The following is a 14,376-nucleotide window of genomic DNA, read 5'->3' as shown; positions in this document are numbered from 1 at the left end:
AGTCTCCCTATCAACAAGGATGGCAATAGAAAGGGGGAGCAAACTAAGGCACTAAAAACCCTAAGACTCACAGTGCAGGGATTGTGCAAATGGGGAATTGAGGAACAGGGATTGATAAATGGGGTTGAATCAACTCCTAGGAATGCCTTCATGGGGCAGGAGAAAGGTGAAGCATTCTTGGCTGCAGGGTGATAAGGAGAGTTTGGAGTTCCTGGGGGCTTTGCTCCTTACCTGATGGGGCAAAGCTGGATTCAGAATTAAGAGTCTCACCAGTATTCCCCAGCAGTAGAACTTGTCAAAGGGCTTATGTTTTGATGGCTCATTTGTAAGTCCTGGGATTTATTCCTGAGCTCTGACGTGGAGACCTTCAGATAGCCTTATGAAATGGAAAGTTGTGAGTATCTGGCTGCTTGCTTATGAATCCATGGATGGCAACTTAGTACCTCTGTTCACGTTCCTAGAGAGAACAAGAAAAGGTTTCTTGTGGACTAAAGTCACTTTGCCTTCTGAAGTTCTTCATATTTCCCTTTGGAAAATCACTTTTTTGTAAAGCTGAGCTCACATGGGTCCCCTCAGTGTCTTGTGTCCGGATTCTTGCCCTGTCCCATCTTCCCTGTGTCCTGTAGGAATGTGTCTCTTTGTGTGTCTATGTGTGTGAATGTGTTTTCCCCACTAAATCATGAGCCCCTAGATGACAAGGCCCTTCCACAGACAGACTAAACATCATGCTAGCTGGCAGAGGAGAAATATTTAGAGTCCATCTCCACTATCACAGAGTAGATGATGACTGTGAATTCAGAGCTGAGAGTGGATAAATTGGTAACTAGCACAGCATCTCATGCCTGAAAAGTTCAGGCTTCCTTCTCTACCTTCTCAACTGAAGTCAGTCTTCCTGGAGACAGGGAATTTTTTCAGTGTTCCCAGACCTCACTGTATATACTGGGGTAGAGCCCTGTCCTAGGCCACGGGGTTGTGTGTTGGGGACAACAAAGAAAGTCCCGTCACTAAAAAAAGGGAGTAGCAGTAGCATCACTAGATGCTGTGTTCTTGGTGGAGGTTGGGTGCTGGTGTGGATTCTGTTGCTGTTTGCAGACAAAATCTCTTATGTCTGCAAAGAGATAGGGGGCCACCTCCTAGTTCTACTTTGTATGTAATGAATTCAGTCAGGTGGATGTTGAAAATTTTGTTCTTGAGCTGCTCAGCTGAGAATCATTGAGGTCAAATGTAGCGGCCTCTCTCTTAGGCATGTCCAGTGATGCCACAGACATGACAGTAAAGTCCTGAGATACTATGCATATAAACAGACTGGTGGTAAGGCAGGTGTCATTGCTATCACTGGTCATCTGCATAACATTACCCAGTGCTGGGTGGGGGATAGGTGGGCAGTGGCGAAGGTGGGAGGAAGCCCCAAGTGTTCTGTGCCTCCAGCTATGGAGACCAAAGATACTTCATGAGACTCCCACAGAACTGCCAGTAAGTAGGTGTAGGCTGTCCCAGGATACCACTCCAGGAAACATAGCTCCCGTGACACTTGAGGGTCTTCCAGACTATACCTCTATTCCTCTAGCCTAGCTAGCTTATTCATTTTTGAGCAAAGGGGATCCACCAGGCCTCAGTGTCCCTCGCTATCCCCCATTCTCACATACCAAAAGCACCCAGGCCTAGTTCCCAGATCATAATTTTCTATTCCAAGAGCACCTTGGGGAGAAATTGCTTGGAAAGTGATGGGTCAGAGGTGCTGAAATTATTAATGATCAAAGATGTGTCTGTTGCTGCCCCTTTGCCCATAGAAAAGAAGCTGAGATCAGCGAGAACCAATTGCTGCATGAGTCATCAGATACTGGCGAAAATGATAGAATTTGAAGCTTCAAAGATCTGCAAGCCCAATTAAAACACACACAAGATTTCACCAGGAATACTTTTAGAATTTATATTTTAACTATTATTACTAAGAATAAGAATAGTATTTTAAAATATGGTACTTGAGTGCAATTAGATTTTTTGTTTTATTTGTAAGCCTGCTTACAAACCTATCTGCTGCTTGTGTTTGAAGGAGTAGTTCAAAAGTTACTCGATTTTGAAATAAAGAGCAGGCTGGGTTAAGATAATATACCTTTTTAATGTCTCCAAATAGTAGAAAAGAGTCAATGAAAGAATCTGGAAAGAAGAGAGCAAGAGAGGGGCACCTGGGTGGCTCAGTCGGTTAAGTGTCTGACTTCAGCTCAGGTCATGACTCACACTTAGTGGGTTGGAGCACTGTCGTGCTCTGTTGACAGCACAGAGCCTGGAGCCTGCTTCAAGTTCTGTGTCTCCCTCTCTCTCTGCCCCTCTCCTGCTGTTCTGTCTCTGTCTCTGTCTCTCTCAAAAATAAAATAAAACATTAAAAAAAAAAAAAAGGAAGAGAGCAAGAGAGTTTAGCTGAGACTATTTGCTGCCCCCCACCCCCCAGGCTTTCTTCCCACCTTCCCCTACCCCCTTCTGTCGCAACTTCCTGCCGACACCTCTCCCTTTTCTCTGTAGGGGAAACCCTAAAGCAGAGGGTTTGACCCTCTTTGGAACCCAGAGTGGAAATGGGAGTGTGGCAGGGGAAGCAGAGAGAAGGCTGGAAACAGTGCTCGGAGCCTGAACATGGAGCTCTCCTATAGTTTCCAGCAGAGGGCAGGGGTCCTCTTGCCTTGGGCAAGGTGACCCTATAGTGCAGGATCTTGGGAGGGTAGCCCAAAGGATCAAGATGAGGTCCAGTCTCCAAGCTTCACTAGAGACAGGAGGCACTGAATGGTGGTGAGGGTGGTAGACTTCATTACATTAAGACAACAGACTACAAATTATTCAGCTGCAAAACTGTGAAGCAAAGACAGGGGCATCTGGGGCACAATCAGACGCTTCCTTGCCGTTCTCCCCCTGCACCCAGACACAGCTTGAGGAGTAAGAGGAGAATCCTTGTGAATGGAAAACACCTCTGATGTTGAATGTGAGCTCCAAGTGGATTGAGCTCAAGTCTTTTATTTGACTGAATATTTACTCCAAGAGGCTAACTTTGAAACTGCAATGAGAGTGACAGGACTGAGTCTCTCCCCCTCATTGAAACTGGAGATTTTAGAGTTAAATCTAATTCATTTACAGAGAAATAAGCTAACTTGAGTTGAGTTGTTTGTTGACTGTGAATTTGAAATCCATTGCACTATCATAGTCTCCCTTTGAAGTCCTAAGCCACGCACCTGGTATGAACAGGTATATGACTCAGGTGTGAGCTCAGTAAAACAGTATGGGCAGTGTCTGTGGGTTCTGTAGTCCACACTTGGAGCCCTTGGGCACATTTCACCCATCTGAGCATCTGGCTCAGAGGCTCCAGAACTTTTCAACTTGCCCCAGATGACAATAGCCCAATGATGACCTAGCTTCTTCAGAGGCTAGGATACATTATACTTCCCACCAATTATCTTTATATGACAAAAAAAATAACACTCATTATGCACTTATGGTATGCTAAGTGCCAGTCTGTAAATAATATGTTGGAAGACAGGAACTTCCTTCAGGAAGCTCACTGAGGGAAACAAGGAGATAAGACATCAGACTTGTAAACGCATCCTAATAAAAGCATTTGCTAAATAATCCAGGCCAAATCTCTCAAATAACAAACTGCTTTTCCCTCTCCTTTGGTGACTAAGAGGACAGTGACAAAGAGCAGCAAAGGGGCAGGGTGTAAAATCAGGGGCAGGAGTGGGGCAATGAATAAAGTTGGAGGCGTCAAAGCAGGAATGTCATAACTGTAAGGATGAAGAAACAGCTGTATCAGCATTCGCCCTAGCAAGCTACTTGTCTGATTCCCCTTCTCCATCTGGTTTCCTCCTCTACCATCAGCCAAACTCACAGCATTGCCAATGAGAATTCTCCCCTGCTTCAAGTCTCATTTGACCTGTGGGAGACTCCAATGGGGTGAAAGCTGTAAGGGAGAGGGGCCTGCAGGTGTAGGGCAGTGTCAATGTAGGGCAGCAGTAAGAGGTGGGAGGGGCTCGTTGAGTGGATGGGAAGGCAGGGAGGTGCTGAGAAAGAAAGGCATTATTTCCTTTCTAGTGGAAGGAACAATAGGCCTTAAGAAAATTATTATTTAAGGTAGAAGTGTCTTCTATTACAGGTCTCTGTCTTTTCTCCTGCATTAGTTCCCCACTCCCCCTCCCCCCAACCTAGAGAGACTAATCTACTATTCTGAGGAAGGAGAGTTCAGTTATCTTCCTAAAAATACTTTATGCTGGGGCATGCAATGGAGGTCATTGTAAAATACAATAGCCTCATCTCTTCATTTGTATGCAATTTCCTTTCTCGAGTAATAGGTCTTTTCAAATAGAGTTTGCTTTGGTCTAATCCTTTAAAATGTCCCTGCCACTAAGCAAAAATGTGAGTACAAAGGTGAGTACCCATTAATTCTAAAATTGATTCTATTTATTAAATGTTTTACTTTTTTTTTCAAATGCTTACTGTGGTAATACTTATGTTTCAAACCCCTGTACTGACTCAGGCTGTCTCAGTAAAACAGGAATAGCATAGCATTAAATTAATCTCCACAGCAACTAATATCATAAACACCAGATTATGGCTTTGTTACAAAATGTAGCAGATGGGAGAAAGAGCTGAGAAAAACAAAGCTCCCTTCAAAACATGATATTTTTAAAACAGTTTTTTAAAACTGATAGTGAAAGGAATACCAAATAGTAGCTTCAAAGTTGCATAACATTTACCTAAATTTCTTATTTACTTCCAAGAATTGTGGTTAGGACTCAAATCTTATTTCACAAATGAGCTCATAGAGGTTGTGCAAGATTGACATAGAACTTTTTGGTAAAATCTCCCCATAGGGAGTTATTCAGATGTATCGTTTCTAGGTGTATTACCCCCGGATCTGTTACAGATTGTCTTTTTAGGTGTCAAATAAAGATGCTGGACTTGCCTTTAGTAAGGGAACCAAATGGCCCATTTGGGTACCAGAGTTTAATTTGTCTGAGGCTGAGTTTGGAGAGATGTGATGCCCACCATTTGCTGCTGGAGGAAGGCAGAAAGGAGCAGGAGGTGGGGGGGGGGGTGGTTAGATGGGGCGAGGGCTATGTTACTTAGAACAACCAAATCCTGACACTAGGAATTTAAGAAAGGCAGCCCCGGAGAGCACAGAACTCCTCTGTGCTTTCTGAAACAAAGGAGAGAAGCCAGCTCTCCAATGGCCTCTTGTCCTGGACTTAAAACTTGCAGAGAGAGGGCTGCATGGAGGACAGTGGGATGGGTGGGTTTAATCTCCCAGTTCTGCCACCAGCTCCTCAGCTGGAAGCTTTTTCTTTGGACTTAGGGTCCCCAGGGTGGGGTCATCCAGAGCAGCTCTTGGCTGAAACTACAGAGCATCAGCTGGATCAAAGTGATTCTGAAAATTGAGGAAAATGGTCTAAATAGTTCTATCAAAATTGTCCTTTTGCTCAAACATACAGCTGGCTGAAGCAAAAGTGGTCTTTTTGGCTTATCTTAGGTAACAATAAAAATTAGTTGCATCATTGGTAGGTATAGATGAGAGTTAAGATAATTCTTTTGGAAAAGTATATTAATATAGATGAAGCTGCTAGAATACATTTAACCATAATGTTTACTAAGAGCAAAAGACAATGTCCAAGCTGTCCAAAAGACAGCTTCTGATGGTAAAATTATAGAAGTGTGAAATGTGCACATATCTCAACCTCAAGGGTAAGAGTCATAATAGTGACTTACTCCCCTGGGTTGACAGGAGGCATGTGATATCCCGGATAAAAGGGCAGCTCTTTGAGCCAATCAGTGCCTCCAACTTACTGAGAATCTCATAGCATCTTTTTTTTTTTTTCTTCAAGTTTTCTATCTTGGTTTATTTGGCTGAAAGCTAATGTCAAACAAGGTATATTCTAATCTGTAGCAAAAGAGTCAAACTCTGGGCCTATGGAGTCCATGCTAATGCAAATTACCCACATTCACATCTTGCCCTTCCATTAAGTACTAGAGTGACAAAACCTGACATAGTTGGCAAGACAATGAAGGGCCTGCACAAAAGAATGTCCTGCTTCATGCTCCACCAAGGACAATTCTTCAGTGGAGCATACCAGCTGCCACAGGAGAGCAGAAGCAGAGTCTGTACCAGTGAGTCTAGAACCCACACTTTCCAATTTGAAAGTACATTGGTCTTTGTTGAGAGGTCACTGTAAAACTGTTTATTGTTAAGTTCTCATGGTAAAAGAAAAATAGAATCTCTTTTCACCAGAAAAAAAAAATGTTCATAATAAATAGGATACACTTAGAAATGGTTTTTATTGTGGAAGATTGAGCAGTTTAAGGTTAGCATTATCTTAATTTAAATATCTATAAAATGAGCTTCATCATTTGTACATTCAATGACTCTAGCTGATTTTCCCAAAATACATCACATAGGCCAACATTCCCACCATGCTAAGAATAGGAACAAGCTGTTAGTAACAGAGAGGGGTTGCTGAGAACCGGAGCTGCCAAGACTGAATGATTAAAAATGATCCTGAGTTGAAAAAAGCAGAGATCTCCCCCACTCAGTTATATGATAACATCTACAACAGTAGCACAAACGCTTCTATGATTTACAATAAAAAAGGGAGAGTTTCTTAGGCCCGGGGGCTTACAAAATAAATTCTCCTCCCATACTGGAGCCATAGTGGGACAGGTGCAGCTCTCTTGCCCTATGGCTTTTTCAAAAGCAGCTAATTGATTTTTTAAATATGCCATGTATTTCTTGTTTCTAATAAAGTAAAATGAAACCTTATGATATAGAGAATGTTGATTAGCTGTTCCTCATCTCTGGTGTAAATAGGAAGATGGGAATAGGGTTCAACTTCATTAGAAGGGGTTCAGAGTAGGAAGAATGTCTTGAATCCAGGAGCTGTGCAGCACAGAGCAGATGCTGATGAATATGCTTTTCCTGTCCCGGGAGAACTCACAGGGATGATAGGGGATACATCTGAGGATAGAACCCGCAGGCACAATATGGCATACATTTGGGGGAAGGGAGGAGGGGGTGATAAGTGGAGTAATGGACTCAGGAATGCAAAATATTAGCTATGGAATAACAGGTTGTTCAGTTGCTAAGGAATCCTAAAAATAGGGATGAGTGACCACTTGAGAGCAGTGGGGAGGAGTGAATACTTCTGTGGGTCTCACTGGGCAGCCCAGGCCTGAGCAAGGCAGTGCAGAAATGCAGCAATGAGCATGGCAGCCAAGTGTGAATCCCAGTCATCTTGTAGAGGTGTTCCTGGCAGTCGCCCTGCTTCCTTGCAACTCCGGCCAGACCCAAGTACGTACAGCTCTTGGACTCACAGTAAGGGTTGGAGGCTCAGTTCCCAAGGGGAAGAACAGGGGTCTACATTTGCACAGCCCTACTCCCACCCTCATCTACCTTCCAAACTAGTTTTCCTGCTTGGGAAGAGGTTGGATAACAGACTCAACCTATCTTCCCACAGTGTGCAAATCTGACCATCAGGGAATGAATGAGAGGAAGCTAAGTGGAGAGGAGCAGGATGGATGATGTTATTTGGGAGCAATGCAGTTTTTGTTTTCATTCTGAATAGGTTGACCTTTCTGGTCTGATGATTTTTAGTCTGATGATGCCCTCAAAATGTTTTAAATAAATTTCACTGCATAGCAAATAAATGGAGAAACTGTCTAGGGAATAACATGCCGGAAATTTGCCTGCACATTTTCTGCGTCCTCATGCTGATAGGCTATCAGTGCTGTGCTACTTGTTTTCTCTAAGAGAAGTGCCATTAGAGATTGTGGTTTTCATCTGTTGTTTCCTTGCTTGGTGAGGTTTAAAAAATGTTCTTATGTTGTTATAACAAAGGCTTTGCTCACCAGTTTATTTTTCTTTTATTGATGATAAAACATGGTACAAATGATATTTGGTTGCTGTGTTGACACCAGGCAGATGGTGGGAAAATGGAGAGAAGGGAGGGGGAGGACATCAGCTGAGAAATGGAAACCTAGCTCTCCTCTTCTGAGTAGGTGTGGCTATAGGACACAGCAGGTTGGATTCATGTTCTCTCAATCCCTCTGATGCCTTTTTTTTTTTTTTTTTTTTTAAACTAGCTCTCAGGAAGAGAGCTCAGGACTGTTTACACAGATTCCTACTTTATTATTATTAGTTTGTGGGCCTGGACACTAAGTAAGTGACTTTCTGTTAATGGAGTTTAATCACAAAGGACATTCTAATGAAAAAATAATCTTTCTCTAAACTTTCATTAAGATTCAGTCTTTAGCTAAGTCAGTACCTTATCTTCTCCTGGAAGTTCTGTTAAATTCAAAAAGCAATAAAAGAAATACTTGGTAGGGAAGAGCTATTTTATATCATTATTACACATTATTATCTTACAATATGATGACTAGTTGATAGGGTAGAGGACATGGAATAGGATTTTTTTTAATCTTAAAATTTAAGTATAATTTAAATGTTATCTCTTTTAGTGTAAAGTTCTGTAAGTATTCACAAATACAAATAGTCATGTAACCATCACTATAATCAGAATATAAAATAATTCCATCACACCAAAAAATTCCTTCACATCCCTTTGTGTCAAACCTTTCTCTGTTCCTTAACAGTTATTGATCCGTTTTCTGTTTCTGTATGTTTGCTTTTTCCAGAACATCATATAAATAGGCTCATACAGTAATATAGCCTTTTAAATCTGGTTTTAGTTGCTTAGCATAATGCATTCGAGATTCATCCATGGTATTTTATACTTCAATAATTTGTCCCTTTTTATTTCTGAGTAGTATCTCATTGTATGGATGTAATAGATTTTCTTTCTTTATTCCCTAGTTAAAGGACTGCTACAGACTGAATTGTGTCCTTCCAAGTCATATGTTGAAACTCTAACCCCCAATGAAACAGTATTTAGAGACAGAGCCTTTAGGAGATAATTAAGGTTAAGTGAGATCATAAGGGTGGGGCCCTAATCTGATAGGGCTGTGCCTTTACAAGAAGAGGAAGAGACAGACACAGAGCTCTCTCTCTCTCTGAGCACACGCATTGAGGAAAAGCATGTGATCACATAGACATGAGGCTGTCTGCAAACCAAGAACAGAGCCCTCACCAGAAACTGAATTGATTGGTACCTTGATCTTAGACTTTCTAGATAACACAACTATGAAAAAATAAATTTCTGTTGTTTAAGCCACCAAGTCTGTGGTATTTTGTTATAGCAGCCTGAGCAAACTAATACAGGGACCCTTGGTTACTTTTATTTTTGTGATTATGAATAAGTTGTTATAAGCCAGACTTAGTAAGCTTTTAATTTTTTACTTTCATTTTTAAGAATAGCTAACACAAGGACACCTGGGTAACTCAGTCAGTTGAACATCCGACTCTTGGTTTCAGTGCAGGTCATGATCCCAGGGTCGTGGGATCGAGCCCTGCCTTGGGCTCCATGCTGAGCGTGGAGCCTGTTTGAGATTCTCTTTCTCTTTCCTGCTCTCTCTCTCTCTCAAAAAAATAAAAATAAAAACATAAGAATAAAAAAATAGTTAATGCATTTTTGTGCTTCAAAATTTAAGAAGTAATATTGTAGTAAATCCAATAGATGGGCTTGTTCATCCTGTACGCCAACTTTCTATAAGGTACAGGCTGAAAAGTGAAAACTGTATTTAAATAGATCCTTGAAACTACAGTTTCATATACGAGTTAGATTTACCAATCAGACCGACTTTTATAAAATTTGAATTTGGAAATAAATTATTTGGGGCAAGAAATGGCATGTCAGTCATCCATTTAGCTGATGAGAGTGGTATCAGCTAAATTGCAGCTAAGCCCAAGTTCTCCTCTAGTCAGCTGTAGTGGCTCTGACTCTGCCTTCTGATCTGTGGAATGAAACTAAGCTGGATGAACCTGGAACCAGAAGTCAAGTCCATAAATTTCTCTCCCTCACTGCCCTCACCCCGGTTTCCTGAGAGTGGAAGAGTCAGCAGTTTCCTTGAGCATTTGGTGTTTCTCTAGGAGCATTTTTTTTTTTTGGCGAGGGTTGGGGGGGCTATTCTAAAGTCTGCTCTTCCAGCATTTCCAGTGAGTTTTGTAAGAATCTAAATTTTTGTCTTAAAGGCACTTCTGTTAAAACTAGCCAGGGGGTTTCTTTTAGTTGTAACTGAATCCTGACTGATTAAGATATACAGTGGAAAGACATCCTTTCCCAGCCACTCAGTTCCCCTTTCTGAAGGCAGTCACTATTATTAATTTCTCATGTATCTTTATTGATGCATTTTATATAAATATAATCAAATGTAAATTTGTCCTCCCCTTTTTTAAACAGAGGAATTGCAACATATAGCATACACTCTTCTGTATCAACTTGAAAAACTTTATATCCTAGAGATCTTTTCCATATCTGCACATAGAGTTTCCTAATTCTCTTTTATAGTTGCAGAGTATTGCATTATATATATGGATGTACCATAATTTATTTAACAAATCCCTTTTTGGTGGAAATTTGTTACTTCCAATAGTTTTCCATTACCAACAATATTGCAGTGAATCTCATTTGTATACACTTGCATGTGTACTGGTGTATCTGTAAATTCCTAGAAATGGACTTGCAAGGAACATACACATTTCTAATTTTGGTAGTATTGTCGAATTTCTCTTCATAGAGATTGTCCCAATTCTTTCTCCATGCCACCAATATAGTGTTTTATGACATTTTTATGTTGTGCCAATTGAAAAGGTGAAGAATATTATGTTATTGTAATTTTAGTAGGCTGTTCTTGAGTAAAATTGAAAATCTTTTCATATGTTTAAGAAACATCTGTATTTTCTTTTCTGGTGAACAGTTTTTCTTTTTTGTCTGTTTTTCTGTTGGGCTTTGGTTTTTCACTTAGCATTTTATTTATAACAGTTGTATTAGGTTAATTAGCTCTGTGTTTCTGATATGACTTGTAAATTCTCCTCCCCAGTTTGTTTCTTGACTTTGTTTTGGTAATTTTAGCATGCACTTAAAATTATGTTATAATATTTTTGCATCATAGTTTAGTAAGGTCTCTGCCATTTTGAGTATTCTTTCTTTCTATGGTTCTTTTATTGTTTCCTTTTTTAAAAGACTTTATTTTTAAGTAATTTCTACACCCAACATGGGGCTCAAACTCACAACCCTAAGATCAAGATTCCCATGCTCTGCCGACTGAGCCAGCCAGGCACCCTCCTTTTTTTATAAACGTTTAAGTTTTTGAACCATTTTGGATTTATCTTGGTAGATGAGGAAAGGTGTGGATCTGTCGCGAGTCAGTTGTCCATGGAGCTCTCAAATATCTGTGCATCTTACGACAACTTTCGTTCTGAACTCTCTTTGCAGGGATGCTTATGTAGTGATCAGCCTTGGGAGATAGAGATAATATTTCTCTCCAGGTCAAAGGGCAGATTTCTTTGCTGTCAGGATAATAAAGATGTTTCCCTCTAGGTTAGATAGGTTTGCTAGCAGTCCCCTTATGAGATGGAAAGTTTCCTAAACTCAAAGTTCCTCACCCTGTGACACAACCTACTGTGTGGGGCATCCCCCGGGCCAATCTCTGCACCACTCTCAGGGTACTTAAGGAGCAAGGGGAACTGATGCCGTTATGGAGCTCATGCTTCTTTTGTCTTTGACCCAGGAGTCTCTGTCTTCTGAGAGCATCTCTGAAACCCTAGCAGGCTAACTTGTTGGGTACGATCTCAGGCTTGTCACAATTCTTGACAGGATCTATTTCTATTTTCTCATAGATGGCTATATTATTACCACATCACCGTCTAAAAAAATTTAATAGTTCCACCTTTCCCAGCTGATACTAATGACAACTTTTTTGTACCCTAAATTCTTGTGTGTGTGTGTGTGTGTGTGTGTGTGTCTGTGTGTGTAGGCTCATTTCTAGGTTTATATTCTATTCAGTTAATCTGTCTATGTGTGTGATAGTATATACTTTTGAAAGACAGACTTTATAATGTTTAATATCTGTGGGAATAAATGGTCACTTACTCTCTTCTTTTCCAGAATTTCCCTGGAACTTCCTGAATGATTGTTTTTGCATATGAAATTTAGAATCAGCTTATCTAGTTAAAAATATTCCTTGCATTTTATTAATGATAGTGACAGACTTATAAATTAACTGAGGGGGGATTAACATCTTTATGATGCTGAGTCTTCTTCTTTAGGAACATGCTATGCCTTTTTTAAAATTAAAGTTTCAGGACACCTGGGAGGCTCAGTTGGTTAAGCATCTGACTCTTGATTTTGGCTCAGGTCAGATCTTACAGTTGTTGGGATCTGCACTGGGTGTGGAGCCTGCTTAAGATTCTCTCTCTCCCTTTCCTTCTGCCCCTCCCCTGCTTGCTCTCTCTTTCAAAAAAAAAATGAATGAAGTTTAAAATTTAATTTTTCTTCATATACATGGTGTCTATTGATTTCTGAATGTGAATTTTATACTCTACTATTTATAGAACTTTCTTATTGGTTTTTGGTAGTTTTTCAGGAGATTCTCTTAGATTTCCCAGTTTTATAATTACAGTAACTGAAAATGTAGATAATTTGATCTTTCCTTTTAATACCTCTAAATTCCCTTCTCCTATCTGTTCGGTTTGTCTACTTGTCTAGTACCTCAAAAAATAATGTTAAATAATAATGATGATAGTAAAAAGTTATTGAGTATTTATATGCCTTGTAGTGTATAAGTACTTTATACTTGTCAATCTATTTACACCTCTTAGCAAGGAGCTTTAAGAAGTAAGTCTCATCATTATCTACATTTACAGAAAGGGAAATTCAGCACAGAAATAGTAAGTAAATTTCCCACAGTCTCATAGGTCCTAGGTGGCATTTGAACTTTGGTGGTTCAATACCAAAATCCATGAAATTTATCATTTTCCTATAGTGACTTATGAGAGTTAAGAGTAAATAAATATCCTTTGTTTATCTGACTTTGGTGAAAATGTTTCTAGTAGCCCCCCATTAGGTATGATGACGGCTCTGGGGCTAAGACAGATCTACTCAATCATGTTGAGGACTGAGAGTTTTTCTGAAGAACAGATGTACATTTTTTTCAAGAGCATTTTTAGCATCAGTGGAAATGATCTTAGGTGACTCTTCTCAGATATATTAAAATGAATTAAGTTAATAGAGTTCCTAAAATTGATTTACTTTTGCATCTCTAGAATGAAGCTCACTTGGCCTGAGTGTGTTATTCCTTTGATGTGCAGCTAGATTCTGTTTGGTAACAATAAAAATTGATTTCTGCATTGATATTGATACATGAATAGTTAAAGCTTTATAGGAGAACACATTCTGATATACAGGAAGGAGGAGAAAATTTTAGCTAGAGGCCCCTTTTGAGGGGCACCCAGGTGGTAGCAAACAGAGAAACACTTAGGTCTTCTCAAGAAGAAATGGATGAGAAGGTGGGGAGTTCCAAGTCAATAAGAAAAGCATTGAAGAGGAACTTCACGTATTTTATCCAAGTTTCTTAAGATGTGGTTTCAAACAGAGAATGCCCCTATACCTCCTATTATTTCCTATTACATGCTTTCTCTTCAAAGTGTCTAGTGGTCAGAAGGGAAAAGCTAGCTAGAGTTCTAGTCCCTCACTACTAGTTACTAATAAAGGAACTATCATATGATAATTGAACTGTTGCCTAAACATAGCGGCCACGGTGGATAGCTTTCTGCTCTTTAGTGGAAAATAGTAAAATAATAACTGAGATCTAGAGCTGGAGCCAACAATTCATTTCTTCTTGGAGAAAAATTGAAGAAATACCAGAATGAGAAAAGAAGATGACTAAGTTGACATATGTCAAAACAATGCTACTAACTGCTCTTAATTCTTTTTTATGAGTAGTTCTGCCTAAAATCCTGAAGGAGTGTAGATGCTCATTTCATCCTTCCCCAAGGGGGAGAAGAGAGCTCAGATCCTCTGAGGGGCACTTTGAGGGGGTGCTTTGCTTGGTCCTCAGGCAGTGTGCCTCAGATGAGAGGTGATGGGATCACCTACCTCAAAATTTTGTTGTTTGCGAAAAAGCATGTTCCCAGGCCCTACCTGGGATGAGAATCTGAAATCTGAATTAAAAAAAAATTGAACACTTATTCATTTTTGAGAGACAGAGAGAGAGACAGACAGAGTGTGAGCAGGGAAGGGGCAGAGAGAGAGGGGGAGACACAGGATCTGAAGCAGGGTCCAGGCTCTAAGCTGTCAACACAGAGCCCAACCTGGGGCTCGAACTCATGGACCATGAGATCATGACTTGAGCTGAAATTGGACACTTAACCATCTGAGCTACTGAGGGACCCTGAGAATGTGGTAATTTATTTCAGCTTTTTTTGTGTGTGCAGAGAAAACCAGACAAGTT

The 14,376-nt window shown here is 40.3% G+C and overlaps 1 protein-coding gene and 1 long non-coding RNA gene across 2 annotated transcripts in view; one reads left to right on the top strand and one right to left on the bottom strand.

Moving 5' to 3' along the window:
- Positions 1-14,376, top strand: part of LOC113593040 (uncharacterized) — a 39,129-nt gene that overhangs the window by 12,685 nt on the left and 12,068 nt on the right. The gene's annotated exons all lie outside the window — the stretch shown is intronic.
- APC (APC regulator of WNT signaling pathway) overlaps positions 1-14,376 on the bottom strand; it is a 172,994-nt gene that overhangs the window by 158,402 nt on the left and 216 nt on the right. The gene's annotated exons all lie outside the window — the stretch shown is intronic.

Source organism: Acinonyx jubatus, chromosome A1 (assembly GCF_027475565.1).
Source record: "Acinonyx jubatus isolate Ajub_Pintada_27869175 chromosome A1, VMU_Ajub_asm_v1.0, whole genome shotgun sequence".
Lineage (NCBI taxonomy): Eukaryota > Metazoa > Chordata > Mammalia > Carnivora > Felidae > Acinonyx > Acinonyx jubatus.
This window is presented reverse-complemented; position numbering and strand designations above follow the sequence as displayed.